Genomic DNA, 26834 nt, shown 5'->3' with positions numbered 1-26834 from the left:
CAGTTACAAGTGGCATCCCACAGGGCTCAGTCCTGGGACCTCTCTTGTTTGGTATATATTTCTCGGAGGTACAGGCCAACACGGAAGGACTGTGGCTGACCATGTTCGCAGATGACTGCAAACTGGGTGCCATAATCGATTCCCCAGCTGACACAAGCATCCTCCAAAAGGGTCTCATAGAAACTGATAACTGGTGCCAGAGCCATGGCCTGAAGCTAAACGCCAAAAAGTGTATAGTCATCCCCTTTGGCAAAAACAAAGTGCCCCCAAATTACCACATAGGTGGTAATCCATTAAGTACGGAAGAAGTAATTAGGGACCTGGGGACCTAAGTTGATAGCAATCTCTCATTTGACAACCACATGGCCAAAGTGGTTAGAAAAACCTTCTATATAGGCCACCTAATCATGAAGGGATTCACATCTAGATCAGGAGAGGTCATTGTGCCTCTTTACTCATCCCTCATCAGGCCCATAATTGAGTACAATACCCCTTTCAGGATGTACCTCACCAGACACCTGCAGCAACTAGAAAGACCCCAAAAGTACCTCACCAAGAGGATCAAAGGGCTCAAACAGATGCCATATGCTGCCCGGTTAAAGAAACTCCAGCTCTACTCAGTTACATACCGCCTGCTTAGAGGCGATCTGTGCCTGACGTATAAAGCCATGTCCAACCAAGAATTAATGGACATGCTGCACCTCAGAAAATCCAAGTCTCATCGAGCTACGCGCTGGAGGGACTTGAACCTCTGCACTGAAATAAATAAGACATGCTGGAGGGACAGATTCATAACCCAGAGGCTCCCTTCACTCTGGAATAAAATCCCAGTCCAAGTTAGGCAGTGTCCCTCACTGACTCTCTTCAAAAGGAATCTTGATGAGTGGATGGGAGATTGTAGGTTTACCCCGGGTATCACTTCTGTGTTACTGTTAGACAGCGGCACAGTAAACTAACCTCGAAAAAGGGGATAGTAAAATTCATGTAAAATGGGTGGCGAAAGCCAAACACACTCTGGCTAGGCTTATAAATGCCCTAGGGCAGATAGCCTAGTATGAACCTATGAACCTATAAGAAAAGCTCATACGATATCACAATATGTATTGATCCACGAGATTTAAATAAAGCACTGAAAAGATCTCATCATCCAATGCATACAGTCAAAGAGGTTGCAGGACTGATGCTGAATACCACTGTTTTTTCTGTCTTAGATGCAAAGAGTTCTTTTTGGCAAATTTTGCTTGACAAGAAATCCTTGCTGCTTATTATGTTAAGTACTCCGTTTGGCAAGTACAGATTTTTGAGAATGCCATTTTGGTTAAATTGTGCCAGTGAAGTCTTTCAGTGTGCAATGGAGCAAATTTGTTTCCGGGTATCCCTTGTGTTATTATAGTAGATCGTATTCTAGTAGGAGTTAATGGTGAAACTGACCATGACAGAAACCTCGAGAAAGTTCTGGAAAGAGCTTGTCAAGTGAATTTTAAGCTGAATCCTAAGAAGTTCAAGTTCAGCTTATGAGAAGTTACTTATGTTGGTCATTTTGTTTACAAGTTCAGGCTTATGTCCAGACCCTTCATCTGAAACGGCCATTCTTGAGATGCCAGCTCCAGGCATTGTTCAAGACCTTCAATGCTTTCTTGGCATGGTTAACTATCTAGGCAAGTTTATTCCAGATTTAAGCCAACTAGCCACACCTAACACGTAAAGATGCATCCTGATCATTGTTAGAGCAACACCCAAGAGCACTTGATGTCTTGAAACAAAGAATTGCCAGTCCACCACCTCTCGGATACTATGATGTTCACAAACCACTTACTCTTTCCTGCGATGCTTTGAAATTTGGTCTTGTGCAGTCATTCTTCAAGAGGGTCAACCTGTAGCCTATGCATCCAGATCTGCAACCCAAATTAAAATGCAGTATGCTCAGATAAAGAACTTTTAGCAATTGTGTTTGCATGTTCAAAGTTCCGTGATTATGTTTGTCCTAGACCTATCCAGATCAAAACAGACCACCAAGCTGTAGTCACTATTTTGAGAAAGCCTATGCATTCAGCTCCAGCCATATTGTAACGTATGATGTTGAGATTGCAGAAGTACAGCGTTAATCTTGTCTACACGAAAGGCAAACTTCTTTATTTTGCTGATACATTATCCAGATTACCCAGAAATACCACCGAAGAGCATGAGAATGAGAGCCTTGAGTTTGAAGTCATGGAAGTGAGAAATTTTTCTTCCACACATCTCGATGAGCTTAGAAATCATACCACCTCAGATCCCATTTTACAGAAGCTCAACCACTTTATCAGTCAAGGATGGCCATCAAAGCAATCTAGTTTACCTCAAGAAGTGCAACTTTATTTTCCTTACAAAAATGAGATATTGTTTGACAATGGTATTGTCCTGAAAGGTCCAAAAGTCATTGTTCCAAAGTCCTTGCAGCAAGAGCACATTACCATCTTGCATCATGGCCGTCCAGAAACCAGTTCTACTAAAAGTTGGGCTAGAGGACTTTTATTTTGGCCTTCTGTGTCACAAGATATTGAGAGAGTACTTTCATCTTGTTCAGTATGTAATAGTACAAAACCACATCAACAGAAGGAACCACTTCAGCTAAACCAGATTCCTGGACTACCATGGTAGAGTCCGCACAGTTATTTTTGACAATGGTACACAGTTTACTAGCCAGCAATTCAAAAGATTTGCCTGAGAGTGGGACTTTACTCATGTTACAAGTAGTCCTGAGTGTCCACAGTCAAATGGTTTGGCAGAACGTGCAGTTCAAAGTGCGAAACAGTTACTAGAGAAGTTGAAACAAGACAATAGTGATGTTTTCCTGAATCTGTTGAATCTCGGAAATATTCCTTGTGATAAACTTCCTGGTTCACCTGCCAGAGACAACTGTTGAGACAAACCAGAACTACATTACCAATCAGCAGTAGTCTGTTGGTTCCAAGTGCTAAGAATCAGTGAAGCCCATCTGTTAAAGAAATGCCTATCCCAGAAGTCTTATTATGATAGGTCCAGCAAACCGCTCAATCCATTACGTGAAGGAGAGACAGAATGCAAACGTGCAAAGGTTCTCATAGGATTCGAGTTGTGAAAAGTGAGCCGAGATCGTACATTGTGGGATCACAAGGCATAGAGTTTAGGCGGAATTAGAAACATTTGATGCCAGTGTTCGAGCCTGTACCATAGCACCTTGCATGTGAGAAAGACTCTCTTTTTATCTCAGAGTGAGTAATCCAGCATTCTAGTTCTAGAAGATGTTCCAGTAAATATCCCTATTCCTGAGATGAATCCAGAAGTTCCTGATATGAGTTGTTCGTGGAAGACTGTCTCTGTTGCTAAACCCAATTCTGAATTCTGTTACTAGATCAAGTTGTATTTCCAGACCATGTTACAGATGCAAGGCAAGTTGGACATGAACATTGTGTTTGCTTCTGATTGTCTATATTATTGCATGTCTTATTCTAATATCATTTCATTTGAAGACAATCTGTTTAAGAGGAGGCTGTAGATTAGTGTGTGTAAAGCTTTAAAAAATGTCCAGGGGCTTGCACAAATGTATAAGTACTGAGCACGTGTGAGCCTGACTGCCATTTTCAAGTAAGCTGTTGAGATGTAAGCATATATGTCTGTATAGTCTGTCTGTTAATCAGTCCATTTATATTTTGTAATGCTGCTATCCATCGTGATGTATTTCTTTTGCAATAAAGCATGTAAACAGACTACCCCACCTGTCGCTCATCTATACTAGAGAGGGACGAGCGACAGCACATTTCACTCATTTGCAGAGAGATTTAGTCAGGGAACTCTCCAACTCTCTCTTACAGAGACCATGTCTGGTGAGGACTTCATTTATCTCCCTAATTGGCTACTCTTGCTTCTGTGTCTACCTCTTCCATGAGGCTCATCTCCCATTCAGCAGAGGATACCTCAAGAGCAGCCGGCTCAGGTTTTGCAGACAGAAGGCATGCCTGGATGAGGCTTTGTGACTTTGCAGAACCCTTTAAGGCTTCCTTTGTCAGTGCCCCCTTAGATGGCTCATCCTTGTTTGGGCCATCCATCAGAGACGCTTACCCGCAGTGAGCAGGAAAGAAAGACACTCTCTGCTGTTGGGATTAAGTTTTCTATCCCTCAGCGCACTTTCTGCAGAAATCAATGAGGTGGTAAGAAGACTTTGTTTTGTAAATCTCAAGACTCTTTTTCAGGATCAATATGGGAATTCTTCCTTTAGTGGCAGAGGAGGAAGTTTCAATGGTAGACCCCTCCCCAGAGGCAGAGGGGGTCTGCCAAATCAGGGCTTCAGACAACCTTTCTCTATCAAGCCCTGCAAGCGCTCCTTAAGTGCTGCCTTGGCTGTCCATCTCTGGAGGAAGTTGGGGGTCCTTGTTCCCTGCACCTACACACCTGGACCAATTTAACAAAAAATGCCTGGATGCTAAATATAATATCCAGAGGTTATTTTCCCTTTTGCCACCAGCAGAACAAAAGAAACTCCCCAACATTCTACCTAGTCAGAGGGAGCATGCAGTACTGGAAATTAAAAAGTTACTGCAAAAAGGAGTCATCCAAGAGGTCCCAACCAGACAAAGAGGATTACTCCTGCTTCTTTTTAGTGCCAAAGAAAACAGAGGACCCAAGACCTGTCCTAGATCTGAGCAGTCTAAATCAACATGTAAAGAAGTCAAAGTAACGGATGGTTACAGTTCAGTCCATTCTACTACTGTTGCGCTAGGGCGATTGGATGTGCTCAGTAGACCTTCAAGACATGTACAGCTGCTCCAAAAGTTATTTGCATTTCAGGCTGGGAGCCAGCCATTACCAGTTTAGAGCTCTGCCCTTTGGTCTCACCACAGCCCCCAGGTTGTTTTACCAAAAGCATGACAGTAGTGGCAGCTCACCTGAGGCTGAAAGGATTCCAGTTTTTTCCATATTTGGACGACTAGCTTTTCACTGTTCCAACCCAGCATCAACTACTTAATTTCTGGGACTACTTGTTGCAGATCTTCAGCTTTCTGGCATTACCATAAAACTTTCCAAATTGAACCTTTCCCCAGTTTAGAGGTTGGAATTCATCGGTGTGGTCCTGGATACAGCATATCAGATAGCTTCTTTGACTCCTCACCACATAGCGTCCTTGAGATACCAAGTGCGGGAAATAATTTCTTTACCACCTCCCTCGGCAAGATTGATACTTCAGGCCCTTGGAACTATGGCAGCTGCTATCGTCCTTGTGCCCTTTGCTAGGTTTTTATACGAGTCCTCCAATGGACCTTGACTGTTCAGTGGTCTGTACTTTTACCAGCAATTATTTGTTCCCATCATGTTGACTCTGGTTTGTGGACATCTTCAGTGGTGGATTCATTCAAACGATCTGTTCCTGGGCAGACCATTCCTTCACCCCCCCCCCCCCACGGCCACAGTGACCACAGACACTTCCCAGCCGGGGGGGGGGGGCATTTCGAGGGAAAGATGGTCCAAGGCATGTGGTCTTCCTTGGAGACCAGATTGCATATCAGTGACCTAGAGATGAGTGCAGTTCTTCTAATGTTGCAAGTCTTTCAGGACAACCTCTCCTGTGGGACGGGTGCAGTACACACTGACAACATGTCAGTAGTCTGGTATATTAACAAGCCAGGAGGAACCCATTGTTACCCATTATGCAGAGAGGCCATGAGGGTCTGGGAATGGGCAAAATTTTCAGACAACTTTCTAGTTGCAACATATATACCAGGGAAAACCAACATTCTAGCAGGCAAACTCAACAGGTCCATCCTGACCCCTTATGAGTGTTCCCTCAATCAAGTCAGTGGGAAATCTGATTTTCGGCCATTGAGGCAAACCTTGCTGTGACCTCTTTGCATCTCCCAAAACAACAAGTGCAACAAATGCTTCACTCTGATCCCCTCCTGTGGGGAACTCCTCGAGGGATGCTGTAGTTCACAATTGCCCCTCTGGTCTCCTTTATGCATATACCCCCTTCTACCATTGATCCCGACATTTCTGCAGAAAGTCAGATGGCTGAAGAGTTCAGTAATCCTTATTGCCCCTACTGGCCCCTTCAGGTATGGCTCTTCTTTCTCTGGTCTCATCTGAAATATCCCCCATGGATTCTGGAGGCCAGACAGGACCTCCTCTCTCATCCATCAGGGAATTCTTCTAATAAAGATTATAGCTTCCTGTAGAAGTATGGTAAAGGTATACATGTAGTACCTTTGCTGTTCGGGCTTTGAATTATTTAGTTCACATAGCTTTATATCAGATTTCCATTTTATAGAAAATAAAGGAACATTTACATAGCTTATTCCATTTGGGAGAATATCAAGGCAGTACTGCTGAATGACAGGAGCCGAAACAACATCATCTCTGAATTTGAGGAAAACATCAGTATTTTTATATTTACAGAATCTGGATTCCATTTTAATGATGGCATTCACTCTTTTCCGGGATGCAGTGGCAAGAATGCATTTAGATCCTCTGAAAACTGTCAGGGAAATGCCTGTTTTTGTTCATAAACTCATTGTCTCACCATATTAAATCATTGTCTCACCATATTCTGCATGATACTTATCTCAAACTGATTGAACCCTAATTGGACTCAGTATAACTAATAGTTTTAGTGTATACCATTAGAGATCCCCATCTTTGATCCCTTCAGAGTATACACAATATATAAACCAACTAGGAAAGTTCACCATTGGACCTAATATCTTTCTTATTAGTGATTTCTGTTGATCATAAACTGGGAAGCGCATACTAGCCATGGCAAATATTCCAATGCCATATTTGCCAGTAGAACTTTGTAATTGCCAATACATTGTTTTTAAACAGTTTTACTGAATCATCACTTAAGACATAGGCAAACCATAAAGAAAAAAGTTATTTTTCCCATTTACATGCAGAAAAGATGCATGGCATGTAATGTAACGTTGCATAAGTTGCAGAATTCCTGCTTTTCCTTAAACCTCACTTTTCCTTATCCTCTGGAACATTATCCCACATGTAATGTTCCCACAATTTCTATTTATTTCTATGTAATTTGCTCCTTCCCTTTACTGGAGAGCCCTCTTCTAGTTCATTTATCTCTCATCGATATCTGTGCAGTAACTGAGACCTGGTTCAAGACTCCAGAGAGCACCCCTGCAATACCAGGCTACAACTCTTACCACACCTTTCAGCCTTCCAAACCAAGACTGAAACACTACAGGTGGAGGAGTGTTCATATTCACCAAGGATATTCACACCTCTAGGCTAGTTGCCCAACACAATGCATCTGAAATTCTCCAGGTGCAACTAACACTAAGTAAGACTGCAATCCAAATTGTAGCTTGCTACAGATCCCCCACCTTGCTCCAAGATTCTCACTACACGTTTCTAAACATACTGGAAAATATTAAGATACAACCAAACACCCTAATACTGGGTGATTTCCACTACCCTGCCAGTAACTGGGAAAACTACTCTGGTACCAACACCTTTTCCCAATGGTTCTTGGAATTCATAAATTCCAATGCCCTGGATCAACTAATCCATTGTCCCACCAAGGGCTCCAACATCCTAGACCTGGTCATTACCAACATGGGAGATAGATGCTCCACACCAGCGGTCACCCCCTCATTGGTCAGTTCTGACCATAAGCAAATCACCCTTGACATCCACATCCCACCCCCACCCTCCAGTAAGGAAACCTCCGTAAAAAAACTTCTCCAAAGCCAACTTCATGATACTTAAGTCAGAAGTGACAAACTTCATGGCACCCATGCAGATGGGAGCTGAAAATTCGACTGCTGAATCCTACACTAAGGCACTATATGAGCACATACACTCATGCATGAACCATGCCATCCCAAATAGAACCAAGACACTCTCCAAAAAAGGAAGCTAATCTGGTGGTCCCCTGCCATAAACAAACTATACAACAGAAGGAAGAAACTGTTGCAGAAAAGAGGAAAATCCCAGGATGCAAAAACACCTACCCAGCCTCAGTAAGAAGCTGGGATCCCTCATAAAATCCTCCAAAGCTAGTTACGAAAATAAAATTGCCAAAGATTCCAAAGACAACCACAAGGCATTCTGTAGTTGTGTCAAGAATGTAAATGGCAATGCTCAGATCTGCTCTGAGCTACAACAGAATGGCATTAAATATGTTCAAAGGATATTACCAATATCTTGGCAGATAGATTTAGTGCCAACTTCATCCCCCCTCACCCCCTAAAGGGCCCATCTCAATAACAAAAGATTGCCAAATTCCAGTAATCATGGCCACACTGGTAGAAACCGCACTCTCCAAAGCTAAGAATACAGCATCCATGAGACCAAATGACATCCCGGGCTGTATACTACATGAACTACAAAATGAACTGGCACCTCACCGAAGTGTCATATTTAATCATAGTCGGCCTAAGGAGCTTGATCTGCAAGGGCATTGAACGCACTATCATGGAACTTAAAAACAAAGACATTGGCACCCCTCAAACACTGGACCCCACCCAGTTTGGGTCCATGAAGGGCCAATCTTGTCTCCTGAACCTGACTGACTTCTTCAAATCAGTCTCCAGATCTGTGGACGAGTGAAAGCAGTCCACACAGCCTATCTGGACCTCGCCAAGGCCTTCAACACCATCCCCCACTCTGGAATCATAGATAAACTTACTGAGCTGGGCATTAATCCCCATGTCACCCGATGGGTTGCTAACTGGCTTACTGATAGAACCCACACTATAAAAGTAGCCAACTCCAAATCCAGCTCCAAACAAGTGACAAGTGGAGTACCTCAGGGTTCAGTCCTGGGACCGCTCTTGTTTGGCATCTACTTCTCTGAAGTACAGGCCAACACTAAGGGACTCTGGCTAACAAAGTTCTTAGATGACTGCAAACTGGGAGCCATTAATGAATCCCCAAATGATGTGGATACTCTACAAAAGGGCCTTACAGAAACAGATGCTTGGTGCCAGAGCCATGGGCTCAAGCTCAATGCCAAGAAATGTATAGTTATCCCCTTTGGGGAAAAAACACGTACCCATGAATTACCATATAGGTGGAAGTACATTAAACACCGAAAGTGTGATAAGAGACTTAGGGACACAGGTGGACAGTGGTCTCGCCTTCGATAACCACATCGCCACAACAGTCAGGAAATCCTTCGATGTGGCACACCTCATCACTAAGGGCTTTTCATCCAGAAAAAAAGAGGTCATTGTCCCACTGTAGTCATCCCTCTTTAGACCCATTATAGAATACAACGCCCCGTGTGGTATGTACCTCCCAAGACATTTGCAACAACTGGAAAGGCCACAGAAATAGCTCACTAAAAGAATCACAAGCCTAAAGCAGATGCCCTGCACTGACAGTCTTAAAAAAACTCCAGCTATACTCTGTCGCATATCGTCTACTCAGTGGCCATCTCTGCTTAACATACAAGGCCATGTCAAACCCAGAGCTGTTGGACATGCTACACTTAAAGAAATCCCAATCCCTCAGAGCCAGACGCTCCAGGGATCTAAACCTTGTCATCGCAATAAACAAAACATGCTGGAGGGATAGGTTCCTGACCCAGAGACTCCCCAGACTCTGGAATAGATTGCCCATACATGTCAAGCAGAGTGCCTCTTTGGCCCTCTTCAAAAGGAACCTTGATGATTGGATGGGAGAAAGGAAATTCACCCCAGGGATCACGTCAGTTGCCCTGCTAGACAGGGGTCCAGGGAAGTAAGTAGTATGAGAAGAAATAGCCAGGAAATTGTTATGGCTAGGCTTGTATAGGCCCTAGGGCTGATAGCCTAGTACCAGCCTATGAACCTAAATGTTCTTTTCTAATGAAGCCAACTTTTTTGATTACCATACCAATTATATCCTTGAATTTCTGAGTCTATTTTCTTTGCCAATGGTTCTGAGTTTAACACAAATAACAAAGGAGAAAATGGACACCCCTGTCTGGTTCCTCTGCTCAAACAGAACTTACCAGAGAGGAACCTCCAACCACTTTAATTTTCACCTCCGATTCCCTCTTGTATCCTCCTAATCAACCTAATAATTTTGTCAGGGAATGCAAATGCTTCCATTGCTCTTTTGTTAAAATCTCAGCTTACTCTGTCAAATGCTTTCTCTGTATCAAGCCACCAATACCAGTAGCATTTTCTTACATTCTGCTTCCCTGTGGAACATTCTTCTATTAACGTTGTCAAATGTTGCCACCCCTTCACAAAACCACATTGATCCATATCTGTTAAGTTTGGCTTCATCTTTTCCATTCTCTTAGATGTTATAGACATAAACACCTTATAATCATAGTTTAGAATTGAAATTGGCCTATATGAAGCTGGATCTGATGGGTCTTTACCATCTTTAGGTATTATAGGCACCACCGCTTTCTTTCAGGATGTTGGTGCTTCTTTTAAAATTATTGTTAAACCAAACCTTCCAATTCTTTATCACTTTCTTCCCTCCTAGCATCCAAACCTCCACAGGAATGCCATCAATTCCTGGAGACTTTCCTGTAGATGGTTGTACATCACTGTTCTTATCTCCTATCCTGTTAGTAATTGAGCCTCTTCTACCTCTAATCTTGGCTTATTTAATTCTTCCATAAACATTTCCATTTGTACGTTTTCATTGATTTCTACATTTCTCTGCTTTTCCTACCTCTAATCTTGGCATATTTAATTCTTCCATAAACATTTCCATTTGTACGTTTTCATTGATTTCTACATTTCTCTGCTTTTCCTAGATTTTTATAATATTTCCAAAATGTTTCTAATACCTCTACTGGATCTCTGGTTATTTTTCCTTTTCATAGGCTCCCTAAGCTTGGCATCCAGCCTTTCTACTTTCTGTTGCCTGAGCTGTTGTGCTAAAAGCTTTAAAGCTTTTGTGCTCTGGAGTTATCAAAAACAGCTGCTTAACAGCAGTCTTTCTAAACTCACGCATATTATCATATTATCCAGGTACTCCCCCCCACCTTTTTTTAGCACTCTGCAATTAGGTCTCTTGTTCTGTGGTGCCGAAGTACTTGTCTGCTTGGTATCTTTAGCATCGAAGGTTGGCTTGTGATTAAATAATTTTGGGCAAATAAGTACCTTACTTTTTTATGTAAATAGTGTATTTCAACATTCCCTTTTATCTGTCAGAAAGAGGAAGTTAGTGTGGTTGGCAGAATACCATACAAGGATGCCCACACGGGACAGTATTTTCTGTCTTGGGGAAAGTCACAACATCCGGTCCTCTGACATCTGTTTGACTTTCACTCCAAAAATTATTCATAGTAGGCTGAAGAGCCTTAAACTATTTCTTGAGGACCAAAGTTTGAAAGTCTTGGCTCATGCTTCCATGGCTGCCGGTTCTTCTTCCTCAGATGCCTTACTTCTGTCAAAGAAGAGACTCATTTCAAAAGAGGTTTCTGAAGAGACTTTGGTATCTATCTGTTTTCGGTGATCTGGGACAAGTAGTTCTACTTTTGCAGTTTCAGAGCCCTCTGACTGTCGGTTCGATTTACTTGGTTCCTCTGAAGCTCCAGGGAAGCTGCTAAGGTGCAGGATCTTCACACATCTAGTCACAGTGGATTTCACACACCAAAAGCCATGAAGGGAGAACCATGCTTCATTTTGAGTGAAAAAGAGGATGATATTCATCAGTTTTTGGTAAGGAAAGAGGTGGTGGGATCACTTATGGAGTCCCGGACATTTGATTCCTCAAAGATGACCAGACTTGACACCCCTGAAGAAAGCAACCAAAATACTAGGCATTTGTATCCCCCAACTCCTTCAAATTTGAAGGGCTACCATGAAGCCAGATATGTTTTTTTACACAGGGTCTTTTTAAGGCTCTAAATGTCTTTCCAATTTTCAATCCTTGTGACTTCTCAAGTTAAGAGGAAGAGCATGTTCTTCGTGTTTCACTGTTGCAGTCATTACATTTGGGTAATCTGCTGGCAGGTTACCCTCAGTCGGCCTGAATTCCAAAGTCTTGGGTCCTGCGTCGTGGTTGCTGTCTCCTCTTCCATGATGTCAGGTCGTCAGGGGTATAAAACATGCAGCCGATGCCATTTTCTTTAGTCTTTCTTGCCGCGCGGTGCCCGAAGCAGAAGCATTTCACAAGTGCCGGTCGGCTGACTACTGAAATATTTGAGTTTGAGTTTCAGAACTGAAGTATTCACTAAAGCTAAGTACCCCGTTGGGGAAACTTTTTTCTTGCTCCATACCAATGTCAGAAAAAGTTAATAATTGTATTACTTGTGGGAAGCAAATACATCATAAGGATTTCCATTTATACTGTATTCCTTGCCTAGACCCTGATCACAACGTGCCTGGCTGTCGGTTTTGTGCTAGATTTAACCAACGCACTATTAAGTGTCGGTATATTTTTGCCTCAAAGTATTTTGTAAACAGATTTAACTACCCAGAAATGTCGTTGGATAGCAATCGGACTACCGGAGTACATAAAAAACGCAAAGAAAAGGACAGAGAAAGGCAGTTGAGATCCAAAACCGATGACGAAGCTTCTCCTAAACCGGTCACCGGTACTCAGTGAGGCGCTTTTGCAGCCCCTGATACCCACTACCTTCGAGTCACAGGCCTCTACCGACATCCATGCGGAGTCCGGCATGCCGCAAGATACTCAAGGTATTGAACTGACGGATGTATCTCCCTTAGATGGGTCCGGAGCCGCTGAGCAGGCACCGGCTTCTGAGGGTGTATTCAGACCTCAACATTTGTATATCGAACCAACGACAGCTGCAAAACCAAAGACAAAAGTAATTTCTAAAACTAAAAAAATAACGCATGAGCCACGTGCACATGCCTCTATGCCTATAAAACAGATGATCAAAATGGCTGAAGACCTTATTACTTTGATCAGGGGTACCCATCCCCCTCCAGATAAGAGGCCTAGGCAAGACACTGATTATGAATCTTCAGATCAGGTTTCTGTTTCTTCTGATTCCTCTTCTGATCAGGAATTATCTATACCTCCCTATGAGGATTCTGATGCAGAGGAGTCTATACCATCTGCTTCTCCTCCTGAGGATTATTCATTTGGGGAAACCTTGCATGCTTTGAGGGAGCATTTTTACTGGGAGAGTCAAGACTTCTCAGAATCAAAAAAGAGGCTCAGGGATTTCCTTCTTCTCCCTCAGCACAGGCCTTTAGCCATTCCCCCAGTTTTAGACATTGTGGATGATGTGTTTTCGGAGTCTAGCTTGACCCCTGATTCCTTACCTCCGGCTCCCAGTAAGCCTGACAGATATTACAGGGTCCCTGACTCACATAAATTTGTATTTAGAAACCCTGCTGCTGATCCTGAAACTATTCCACAGGGTCCAAAGGGAGTTAAGGCCTCAACAGCAAAAAATCCTACCCCCTCTGACAGAGATTCAAGGGCACTGGACAGATGGAGAAAAAAGGTTTATACATCTGCAACCTTGGGAATCAGAGCCTTAAACTGTCAATTTCATATGCTTAAGTATTAACAACATGTTGGTGATTTCTGAATGTGCAGAAAATAAAGAATTGCAGGAATTATTACATGCAGCTGAACAGGTTGGAAAGCATACTTTGCAATGTGGTTTTTGGCTCCTTGGAGGCCTCCTGCAGGGCCGCAGTTACTGTATCTGTGATTAGGAGGCATGCGTGGCTAAAGGAACAAAATTTGCCTGATTATGTTAAAGCTAAATTGCTAGATGCACCTTTACAGCATGATACTCTGTTTGGTATTAAGGCAGAAGAGGTTTTAAAGAAAATGGAAGACAAAGCTAAGTCTATGCAAACTGTTAAAGACTTCTTACAATTGTAGCCACCAAGATTCAGTAGACACTGGCCTACAAAGAATTGGTCCTTTCCTTTGTCAGACAGAGCTCAAAGAGGCAAATCCAGATGCCCTAAGGGTTCCAGATACCAGGCGCAAGATTCATACAGGTCAAAGCAATGGGGCACTTCTACCTCCAAATCTGGATGAGATAAAGTGCAAACCTACAGAAAACAGTCCCAATGACTTCCCTCTGCCTGCACCAAGCACTTATCTTTTGGCAGCACCCTTAGGGGGAAAATTAGCACTTTTTGCTCAAAATTGGCAGTTAATAACCCAGGACAAGTGGGTACTAAACATAGTATCACAGGGATACAGATTCCATTTCCACACTCTGCCAATGGCAAACAGTTGGCCAGATCTGCCCAAAAATCAATGGGCAGAGGCACAGAAACAGGTTACGTCCCTCATGGATATGAGGGCCATTCAGCCAGTACCAGAACAGGAAAAAGGACAAGATTTTTACTCAAGACTGTTCTTGATACCCAGAAAGGACAAGGCCTGGCGGCCAGTACTGGATTTATCAATTTTGAACACATACCTGGACATTCCAAAATTCAAAATGCTGACTTTGCAGCAGCTTCTGCCCATGCTGGGCAAGAATGCTTGGCTGGTGACATTAGACCTAAAAGAGGCATACCTGCATGTTCCAATAAGACAATCGTGCATAAGATAACTCCGATTCAAGGCTGGCTTAATTACCAATTCTCTGCACTGCCCTTTGGCTTATCTACTGCGCCCAGGGTCTTCACAAAGTGCCTGGCACCAGTAATTGCATTTTGCAGACAAAAAAGTATACAAATATACCCTTACTTGGACGACTGTCTCATTCAAGCAGAGAGCAAGGACATTCTTCTTAACACCTGGCGTTTGTGAAAAGGCTTCTAACGTGCCTAGGGTACACAATAAATGAAAAGAAATTACAATTGGTACCCTCTCAAAAGGTAACCTTTCTGGGTGCAAGCTTCAATACAACTGCCCAGATGGCTTACCTCACGCCAGTCAAGCAAAGGCAACTGACTACTTCAAACTTATGGCAATAAAAAAAACCCAGATGTTCATCGTGTTTTACTGTTGCAGTCATTACAGTTGGGTTATCCTGCTGGCAGGCTACCCGCAGTTGGCCTGAATTCCAAAGTCTAGGTCCGGCGTCGGTTGCTGTCGCCTCCTCCCTGACGTCAAGTGCACCAGGGGTATAAAAGATGCAGCCGACGCCATTTTCTTTAGTCTTTCTTGCCGCGCGGTGCCCGAAGCAAAAGCAGTTCGCAAGTGCCAGTCGGCCGACTCCTGAGATTTTCGTGTTCGAATTTCAGATCTGAAGTCTTCATTAAAAGCTAAATACCCCATTGGGGAAACTTTTTTTTCTTGCTCCAGACCAATGTCAGAAAAAGTTAATAATTGCATTTCTTGTGGGAAGCAAATACCTCATAAGGACTTCCATTCTTACTGTATTCCTTGCCTAGGCCCTGATCACGACGTTGCTAATTGTCGGTTTTGTGCTAGATTTAACCAACGCACTATTAAGCGTCGGTACGATTTTGCATTTCACTATTTTGGCTGAAGATTTAATTACACAATGTCGTCGGATAGCCATCCGACTACCGCAGTTCAAAAGAAAAGCAAAGAAAATGAAAAGGACAGGCATCCAAGGTCCAAAACTGATGATGAGGCTTCTTCTAAGCCAGTCGCCGGTTCTCAGTAAGGTGCTTTCGCAGCCCCTGACACCCGCTACTTTAGAGCCACAGGCCACTTCCGACTCCCACGTGGAGCCGACTAGGCAGCTGGAAACTCAAGGTATTGGAACCTCGGAAACTATTCCCTCAGATGGGCCTAGAGCAGCTGAGCAGGCATCGGCTTCTGAGGGTGTTTTCAGGCCTACACAGTTGTATGTTAAAACAACTTCAGCTTCAAAGGCAAAGACTAAAGCACCTCTAAAGACAAAGAAACAAGTACAACAGCCCCATGAACAGGCCTCCATGCCTAAAAAACAGATGCTCAAAATGGCCGAAGACCTAATTACTTTGAACAGGGGTTCCCATCCCCTTCCTGATAAGAGGCCTAGGCAAGAGACAGAATATGAATCTTCAGATCAGGTTTCCATTTCTTCTGATTCCGCTTCTGATCAGGAATACTCTCTTCCTCCCTATGAGGATTCTGATGCTGAAGAATCTATCCCTTCAGCCTCTCCTCCTGAGGATTATTCTTTTGGGGAAACTCTGCATACCATGAGGGAGCATTTCCACTGAGAGAGCCAAGATTATTCAGAATCTAAGAAAAGGCTCAGAGACTTCCTTTTACTACCTCAGCACAGGCCCCTTGCTATTCCACCTGTGTTAGATATTGTAGATGATGTCCAGCCTGACTCCTGACTCTTTACCTCCAGCTCCTGTTAAGCCAGACAGATGCTACAGGGTTCCTGATTCACATAAATTTCTTTTTAAGAACCCTGCTGCTGACCCAGAAACTGTCTCTCAGGGTCCCAAAGGGGTCAAGGCTTCCACTGCAAAAAACCCTACCCCTTCTGACAGGGATTCTAGGGCACTGGACAGATGGGGAAAAAAGATTTACCCTTCTGCTACCTTGGCTATAAGGGTTTTAAATTGTCAGTTTCATATGCTTAAATATCAGCAATATATTATGTCACTGCTTAAACAGAAAATGTTGATAAATTCTGAATGTGCAGAAAACAAAGAAATGCAGGATTTATTGCATGCAGCTTAACAAGTGGGAAAGCATACTTTGCAATGTGGTTTTGATTCTCTGGAGGCCTCCTGCAGGGCCGCTGTTATGGGTTCTGTCATTAGGAGGCATGCTTGGTTAAAGGAACAGAATCTGCCTGATTATGTTAAAGCAAAATTATTAGATGCTCCATTACAGCATGATACCTTGTTTGCTGTTAAAGCAGAAGAGTTGTTGAAGAAAATGGAGGACAAAGCTAAATCTATGCAAACAGTCAAGGATTTCTTACAGGTACAGCCTCCAAGATTTAGCAGGCACTGGCCTACAAAGAATTGGTCCTTTCCAGTGTCAGACAGGCCACAAAGAGGCAGATGCAGATCCCAGCCCCAAGGCTCATACAGGTCTAAACAATGGGTTACTTCTACCTCCAAAAGCGGAGAAGACAAATCACAGCCATACAGGAAACAGTCCCAATGACTTCCCCCTGCCTGTGCCAAGCACTTATCTTCTGGCAGCACCTTTAGGGGGGAAAACTAGCACTTTTTTTCTCAAAATTGGAACGTAATAACCCAGGACAAATGGGTCTTGGATATAGTGTCACAAGGCTACAGGTTTCACTTTCACACCCTGCCAAGGGCAAACGGTTTGCCAGACCTGCCAAAAAATCAATGGGCAGAGGCACAAAAGCAAGTGTAATCCCTCATGGACATGAGGGCCATTCCGCAAGTACCACAGCAAGAACAGGGACAAGGATTTTACTCAAGACTGTTCTTGGTGCCCAGAAAGGACAAAGCCTGGAGACCTATACTGGACCTATCTATTCTAAACACATATCTGGATATTCCAAGATTCAAAATGTTGACTCTGCAGCAGCTTCTGCCCATGCTGGGCAAGAAGGCTTGGCTTGTGATTTTAGACCTAAAAGAGGTATACCTGCATGTCCCAATCAGACAATCATGCAGAAGATACCACAGATTCATAGCTGGCTCAATGCACTACCAATTCTCTGCACTGCCCTTTGGCTTATCTACTGCGCCCAGGGTCTTCACAAAATGCCTGGCTCCAGTAATTGCATTTTGCAGACAAAGAGGAATACAAATATATTCTTACTTGAATGACTGCCTTATTCAAGCAGAGAACAAGGACATTCTACTACAGCATCTGGCATATGTAAAAAATTAGTACCCTCTCAACAGATAATATTCCTGGGTGCAAGCTTAAATACAACTGCCCAGATGGCTTATCTCACGCCAGACAAACAAAGGCAACTGACTACTTATTTCAAAATGTTGGCAACAAAGACCCAGTTATCTGCAAGAAAGATTCTGCAGGCTTTGGGCTTCATGGCATCCTGCATTCTGCTAATTCCATATGCAAGACTGCATATGAGGAAACTTCAATGGTATCTAAAAAGTGTTTGGACTCAACATTGCCACAGCCTGGAAACAAAAATTACCCTCATTCCCTGCCTGCAACAGGAGTTTCTATGGTGGGCAAAGGCCTGTCACCACAACAAGGGGCAGCCATTCGCTTTACCCACAGCCAGGCAGATATTAACAACAGATGCATCAGATTATGCCTGGGGGGCCCAAATGGCAGGAATTCAGGGCACATGGTCCGCAAGCCAGATGCATCTACATATCAAGCAAAAAGAGATGCTAGCTGTTCAGAATGCCCTGACAGCCTTCAAGGATCTTCTTCATCCGGGACAACTACTGATAAAGACGGACAATACTACAGTTATGTGGTGCATAAACAAACAGGGAGGCACTCATTCCTACCCCTTATGCAGACTAGCCATGACTTTGTGGGACACAGCATTGACTTACCAAGTACATCTGCAGGCACAATTCCTGCCAGGAAAGATAAATACTCTGGCAGACAAACTAAGCAGAAACCTCATGGATCCCACGAGTGGAACTTGGATCCACAAGTCTTCAGCATGATAACAAGGAATTGGGGATGCCTGGGCATAAATCTATTTGCCTCCCCTCACAACTGCCAACTACAGAGATTCTGCACAAGGACTTATCACAAGTAAGCATGGAAAGTGGATGCTCTATCTTTCAGCTGGAAAAACTTAACAGTATATGCCTTTCCTCCACTGCCTCTCCTCCCCAAAGTACTCCTAAAAGTCAGACAAGAGAAGCCAAAAATGATACTGAGTGCCCCAGACTGGCCCCGCCAGCACTGGTACCCAATCCTAAGGAACTTGTCTCAGTACCCATCCTGGACATTACCTCAAATTCCTCACTTACTGTCCCAACACAACAATCGGATCCTGCACAGCCAACCCAAGACCTTAAATCTGGCAGCATGGTGGATAATTTAGTCATTCAAAACACACCTCTCTCTAAAGCGGTGATGGATGTTATCTTGGAGGCCAGGAGGCCTAGTACCAGAAAATCTTATGCTGAAAAATGGAAGAGATTCTGTGCTTGGAACCAGGCACTAGGGATTGACACGACTGTACCAAACATTCCTCAGATTTTGCAATATTTAACTGAGATGTTGGACAAAGGCCTATCCTTTTCATCAATTAAGATTCATGCCTCTGCCATTTCAGCTCATTACAATACAGAGCCACCAATTTTTTTCTCATCCTTTATTAAGGCAGTACCTCGGAGGAGCCAAAAACTTAAGGCCTCCAAGGAGATCACCAATACCTGCATGGGACCTCAGTTATGTCTTGGAAAAACTCACCCTGCCTCCTTTTGAGCCAACCACTACAGCTGATATAAAATGTTTATGATGGAAAACAGCTCTGCTCCTAGCAATAACCTCTGCAAGACGAGTCTGAGCTACACGCAGTCATGGCTGTGGAACCTTTTATCATTTTCCATCCAGCTAGGGTTTCCCTGAGGACAAACCCGACATTTATGCCTAAGGTAGTGTCCAGTGTGGCCCTTAACCAAACTATTCATTTGCCTACCTTTTACCCAAACCCACAGAATAAGGGTGAGAAACTTCTGCATTTTCTGGACATACACAGTCAGCTGCGCTTCTACTTGGACAGAACCAAAGCTTTCAGAAAGACTGAGCAATTACTAGTGGCATATGCTGCAGGATCACAAGGAAAGGTGATCTCAAAGCAGGCTATTTCAAAGTGGATAGGCTACTGCATTCGTTTCTGCTATTCACAACATGGCAAATCAGTGCCTAAGGGCATTAGGCCACATTCAACCAGAGCAGCAGCCACTTCAGCAGCCTTCCTCAGAGGAGTACCAACCAAAGACATTTTAGAGGCTGCAACCTGGAGTTCAGTGCACACTTTTACAAAGCACTATCACTTACCACTCTACTCTAAATCCAGGGCAGGCTTTGCCACTGCAGTTCTGCAGGGCCTCATAGCCACCCCTAATCCTATTTAGCTCCAGCCTCCCAACCTTAGCTTTGGGATTCAACCCAATTGTAATGACTGCAACAGTGAAACACGATGAACATAGTACAGTTGTGTACTCAGCATAAATGTAGATGTTCGAGTGTATTCACTGTTGCAGTCCAGGTTACCCTCCCACCATCCCCCTTATCTTTGCTGGAACTTATCTGTACTTCTCTATTCTATATAACCTATGTGGTGTATTTGCTTGTAGATGAAGAAAAAAAAAATTACCTTGGTGCATGCATACTTTATTGACATTTTTAGCCTACCCTTTTGGGGGCACCTGACATCTGGGGCAAGAAAAACTGAAGAAAATGGCGTCGGCTGCATCTTTTATATCCCTGATGCACTGATGTCAGGGAGGAGAGGTGACAGCAACTGACGCCGGACCTAGACTTTGGAATTCAGGCTGACTGCTGGTAGCCTGCCAGCAGGATAACCCAATTGTAATGACTGCAACAGTGAATGCACTCGAACATCTACATTTATGGTGAGTACACAACTGTACTTTATCTGCAAGACAGATTCTGCAGGTTTTGGGCTTCATAGCATCCTGCATCCTACTGATTCCATATGCAAGACTGCATAGGAGGAAACTTCAATTGTACCTAAAAAGTTTATGGAGTCAACATTCTCGCAGTCTGGAAACAATGATTCCTCTCATACCCTGCCTACAACAGGAGTTTCTGTGGTGGGCAAAGGCATGTCACCAAAACATGAGACTGGCCTTCACTCTACCCCCTGCCAGCCAAACCTTAACAACAGACGCATCAGATTATGCCTGGGGGGCCCACATGGCAGGAAGATGCTTTCAGGACATATGGACCCCAAAACAAATGCATCTACATATCAACCAGAAAGAGATGCTAGCTGTTCAAAATGCCCTAACAGCCTTCAAGGACTTACTTCATCCAGGACAACTACTGATAAAGACGGACAACACCACAGTCATGTGGTATATAAACAAGCAAGGGGGCACACACTCATACCCCCTTTGCAGATTAGCCATAGCACTGTGAGACACAACTTTGAGCTACCAAATACATCTTCAAGCTCAATTCCTGCCAGGAAAGCAAAATACTCTGGCAGACGATTTAAGCAGAAACCTTACGGACCCTCACGAGTGGAAACTAAATCCACAAGTCTTCAGCATGATAACAGAGAAATGGGGGAGCCCAGACATAGATCTTTTTGCCTCTCCTCAAAATTATTAATTGAAAAGATTCTGCACAAGGACTTATCACAGACAAGCATGGAAAGTGGACGCCCTATCCTTCAGTTGGAAAAACCTATCAGTTTATGCCTTACCTCCTCTGCCTCTTCTTCCTAAGGTCCTCCTAAAAGTCAGACAAGAGACACCAAAGATGATACTAATTGCCGTGAACTGGCCTCGCCAATATTGGTACCCAGTCCTAAGGAACTTGTCTCAATACCCAGCTTGGACCTTACCTCAAAGACCTCAACTACTGTCCCAGCAAAACAATCGGATCCTGCACAATCAACTCCAGACACTGAACCTGGCGGCATGGCTGATCATGTAGTTAGACAAACAACTCCTCTCAGTAGAGCTGTGATGGATGTCATTTTGGAAGCCAGAAGTCCAAAATCTTATGCTGATAAATGGAAGAGATTCTGTGCTTGGAATCAAGCACAAGGAACTGATACAGCAGAGCCAAATATTCCTCGGATATTACAATACTTAACTGAGATGCTTGACAAAGGCCTATCTTTCTCATCAATTAAAATCCATGCCTCTGCCATTTCGGCTCATTACAATACAGAGCTACCGATCTTTTCTTATCCTTTACTAAAGCAGTATCTTAGAGGAGCCAAAAATTTAAGGCCTCCTAGAAGACCACCATTACCTGCATGGGACCTCAATTATGTATTGGAAAAGCTCACCCTGCCTCCATTTGAACCAGCTGCTACCGCTGATATAAAGTTCTTATCATGGAAAACAGCTTTGCTACTAGCAATTACTTCAGCAAGAAGAGTTTCAGAGCTACAGGCCCTCATGGCTGTAGAGCCTTTTATCATATTTTACCCAGACAGGTTATCTCTGAGGACAAATCCTACATTTATGCCTAAGGTGGTTTCCAGTGTGGCTCTTAACCAAACAATTCATCTGCCAACCTTTTACCCAAATTCGCAGAACAATGGGGAGAGAATTATGCATTCCTTGGACGTACACAGACAGCTAAGATTCTACTTGAGCAGGACTAAAGCTCTAAGAAAAACTGAGCGATTACTAGTGACATATGCTACAGGATCAGAAGGAAAGGCTATTTCAAAGCAGACAATTTCAAAGTGGATAAGCCACTCCATCCGTTTCTGCTACTTACACCATGGTAAATCTGTGCGCAAGGGCATTAGGTCTCATTCCACCAGAGCTGCAGCTACTTCAGCAGCCTTTCTCAGAGGAGTACCAAGCAAAGACATTCTAGAGGCTGCTACTTGGAGTTCTGTTCACACCTTTACAAAGCATTATCATTTGCCTCTCTACTCTAAGTCCAGGGCAGGCTTTGCCACTGCAGTTCTGCAGGGCCTTATAGCCACACCTAATGCTGTTTAGCTCCAGCCTCCCAACCATAGCTTTGGGATTCTACCCAAATGTAATGACTACAACAGTGAAACACGAAGAACATAGTACAGTTGTGTACACTTACCATAAATGTAGATGTTCGAGTGTATTCACTGTTGCAGTCCAGGTTACCCGCCCGCCATCCCCCAGTCATTCTGGAGTTTATCTTTCCTTCTCTATCTTCTACAACCTATGTGGTGTATTTGCTTGTAGATGAAGGTAAAGTTTATATTGATGCATATGTGTGTATATATGTGTATATATATATATATATATATATATATATATATATATATTTTATTTTTTTATTTTGGCTACCTTTTTGGGGGCACCTGACATCTGGGGCAAGAAATACTAAAGAAAATGGCGTCGGCTGCATGTTTTATACCCCTGACGACCTGACGTCATGGAAGAGGAGACAGCATCGACGCAGGACCCAAGACTTTGGAATTCAGGCCGACTGAGGGCAACCTGCCAGCAGATTACCCAAATGTAATGACTGCAGCAATGAATACACTTGAACATCTACATTTATGGTAAGTGCACACAACTGTACTTTTCCTTTGTCATTTGAATAAGAGGTACTCTCTGACACTGAGGAGGAGGGTCTTGATTATGCCTCTCAGCTCTTTCCCCTAGCCCTTATGAATCTGTATTTGAGGAGAATTTGTCCTGATTCTTCATTTTCAGAGACTTGTTTTTCTGATACAATTGGTAAAATTAAAGAATTCTTCAAATGGGAGGGATAGGAAGTTCCAGGGGTAGAAAAGCGATAATATGAGCTCTTAAATTTAGAGTTTCTCTGAACATGTCGCTATTCTACTGGCACTAAGGGTCTTTGGAGGATTATTGCAACTTCCATTTCTCCAGGCATACAGTCTTCCACACCTAGAACTATACAAGATACTGAATTCACATAAATTTATTTTTAAGAATCCCATGGCAGACTCTGCTGTAATTTCTGAGGAAAGGGATAGTTGACCAGTCCTGTCTCCATGAGAAAGATAGCAGAGCATTTGATAGGTATGGGAAGAAAATGTATGTTTCTTCCACTTCAGTTTTCATGGCAGTCAACTCCCAGACCTACGTGGCTAAGTAATTAGTGTTTATATTGGTGACATGCAGCAGGCCGTAACTAACTACTCCACATCAGACATTAAATACACTTTGTCAAGGCTGGTGTGTGCTTGTTCTCAGGTCACAAAACACTCAAAATGTGTATGTGATGCACTGGATGCTGTATCAAGAACTGCTGCAACAAGTTCTGTAATATGCTCATGTGTAATGAGCCTAGGTTAGGGTCCAGCATTTCCCTGAGGATGTCCGGGCACAAGTAGCAAATAGCCCCTTGAAAAGAGATCATCTTTCCCAACTTCTGTGAAAGTTCTCATAAGTTTAGCAGAAAGAGGCAGATTAATGCAAGGAGTGAAGCAGTGTTTTCTTACACCTGCACCAAGGTTCCAGAGAAACTAAACTTCAGGTACTGCACCCTGTCAACAAAAGTCCAGACAGCCGCAGTACAAAAAAAAGTGGCAAGGGGACTCAAAAAGGAATAGACCCTGCGGGTCTTCCCAGCATAAGAAAAAGGAATGACTGCCTGTTGACCTCATTTTTCTTTCCTGTTCCCTGCCCTGACCATACTTCCAAACTAGCAGGTAATAGATCTCATTCCCGGCATCTCAGGAGGCAAGTATCAACATTGATTCTTGGGTACTAAAAATAATTAATCAGAGCTACAAGTTGGAGTGGGCATCTATTCCTCTACAGTCAGGAATCCCTTTTCCACCAAAAAACAGATTCATATATTCTCTCAGATTCTAACAGAGATGTTACCAGGGTATAATATAACTTGTTCCCTCTTTCCAACAGGGGGAGATTCCTATTAAAGGATATTTCTTGTACCCAAGAAAGAAAGCTTCTGGGTACCAGTCTTGCATCAGTCAGTTTCAGATATCTTCCTCATTCTGCCAAAGTTCAAAAAGTTAACTTTGTAGTCCCTTTCTACCACACAGTGCTTATTTGGTCATTCTGAACCTCAAGGATGTGTCGCACCACATCCCTGTTCACGAGGATCACAGGTGTGATTGTTTGTTTTTGGGGTTGTACTTTCAAGATGCATCTTCGCTGTTTGGTCTGTCTACAGTTCTGAGAGTATTCACAAAACGTTTGACTCCAGTCTTTGTGAATTCCCTGACGTCTGCAGAAAACCTTTATCCCATACCTGGATGATTGTCTTGTCTTAGTAGATTCTGCACACAAAAAAATTATGGCATCCCTTCATTTTTCTGTCCCCCAAGCAACTTATTCCAGGGACCTAGTTTCAGATTAAATTTGGAAAATTCTTCTCTGATTCCATAATAGAGAATCATTTTTTAGTATGTCTTCTAGACACCTTTGGCATGATAGCTTAGATTTTGCTAATGAAACCAGTCCCCCAGCAGGAGAACGTCTCTAGATTCTAGTTTACATGGTGTCTGTCACCATCATTGTTCCTTCAATCAGACTTCACATGAGGGAAAATTCAGCATTTCCTGAAGTCTGTCTTATCCCAGCACCAATATCCCCTGTTCATTTCATTTCCAGTCTTGGACTTGATCAAAAAGGTACAACTTTGGTGGGACACAAGGGCCAACAAAATCCAGCTCTTTCTATTTCTTCCCCTGTTCCATTTCAGTCTCACACAACAGATTACTTGGACTTTGCTTGGGAGACAGTTTCACAGGGGATCTAAGTTCAAGGTTTCTAGTAATCCCATTTCAGGAAAAGACCCACAGACCTCAAGGAAATGTCTCTGTTAAATGCAGTCAGAGTATGCAATCAGCTGTGGACTGCTGGCCTACTGTTGATCATAACAGGCAACACCAAAGTTATGTAATGCATAAACAATAAAAGGGATATAAGGTCCTAGCCTCTGTGCAGACTACCACCATTGCCTGGGAAATGGCAAGTCAAAACAACCTATCCATGCAGGCAGGCTACATTCCATCAGAGCAGAACACAGCTGCAGATTTGCTAAGCAGATCCAGGACAGACCTTCACATATGGATGTTACAAGAGTTCTTTTAGAACGTTCTCAACCTGTTGGGGAATTCCCCAAGTAAGTTTGCTTGCCTCCATTCACAACAAATAGTGAAAAAAGTTGTGTGCCAGAACATCTTTCAAAAAGGCCTGGAAAACTGATACCTTTTCTTCCTTATGGACAGGAATGTTCTTTTATGCCTTCCCTACTTTCTTCTGATGACTAGGGAATTATTAAACATACAGAATGACTCCTCAGATACTCTTCTGGTAAACCCCTTTTGGCCCAAATAACATTGGAGCTGCCTTCTCATGTACCTGGCCAGGAGGAGTTACCAAAAACTTCCTCACAGAGTAGATCTACTCACACAGAACAAGGAGCCCCTCATGCACCCCAGCCTTATGAACCAACACCTACCTGTTTGATAGTTTTTTTGATCCTATTTAGGCACCTGTTTTTATAGGATGCGCAGTAGGTGTTAAAGGAGTTTGGAAAATTTGCTACTAGAAAATCCTGCTTTGTAAAATGGAAGACATTTTCTGTTTTGGAACCACATCAAAGACCAGACACCATCACATGTGGGGTCTCCAGTAGTTCTCTAGTACCTCTGTGAATTGTTCAAGCCAGACCTGTCTTACACTGCATCTCTTGGCCACTTCTGCTTGTTTGCCATTGGATCTCTCCCTTTCTTCCTTGTCCCAGGTCAAGCAGTTCCTGAAAGGAGTTGTACTTGTTAGAGCCCTAGGAAACTGATGGCTCCAGCTTGGAAAGTTAATTACTTTTGAATGAAGTCGAGTCTGTCTCCCTTTGACCCTACATCCAGTGCTTTCATAAAATTCTTAACTTCAGCAACATTTTGTTCTTTGTTCTGACTTCAGCTAGACAATTGACTAGTTGTAAGCCCTCAAGTCTTCCTAGCCCTTTTTGACCTTTCATACAGGTAGGATAACTATAGGAATCAACCCCACCTTCCTGCTTAAAGATGTTTCTGAATTTACCTTGAATCAGTCTGTTCATCTCTGTTTTTTTACCTGATTCTAAGAAAAAAGGGTAGAGGATTTTGCACACCTTGGATGTCCAAAGGCAACTCTGGTACTACCTGGACAGGACTAAAGACTTTAGAATTTCAAACCAAGTCTTTCATATCATAAAGGCAAGAAACATGGAAGCCTCTTTCTAAGCAGACTGTTTCCAGATGACTTTCTCAGGCTATTAAATTATGTTACTCATACTATGGAAGAAGCCCTCATCAGAAAGTCAAGACTTACTCCTCCAGAGCTATGACTACTTCTAAGGCCATTTGGAAAGGGTGGACTCTAGAACTATTGTAGAGGTAGCGACTTGGTCATCTGTTCACACTTTCACCATGCATT

At 43.2% G+C, this 26834-nt stretch overlaps 1 protein-coding gene across 1 annotated transcript in view; it reads left to right on the top strand.

Moving 5' to 3' along the window:
* CAMLG (calcium modulating ligand) overlaps positions 1 to 26834 on the top strand; it is a 203964-nt gene that overhangs the window by 59702 nt on the left and 117428 nt on the right. The window lies entirely within an intron of this gene.

The sequence above is a fragment of the Protopterus annectens genome, chromosome 4.part0 (genome assembly GCF_019279795.1).
Source record: "Protopterus annectens isolate FY-2018-M chromosome 4.part0, PAN1.0, whole genome shotgun sequence".
Classification (NCBI taxonomy): domain Eukaryota; kingdom Metazoa; phylum Chordata; order Ceratodontiformes; family Protopteridae; genus Protopterus; species Protopterus annectens.
The sequence above is the reverse complement of the archived record's forward strand: the minus strand, read 5'-3'. Positions and strand labels throughout refer to the sequence as shown.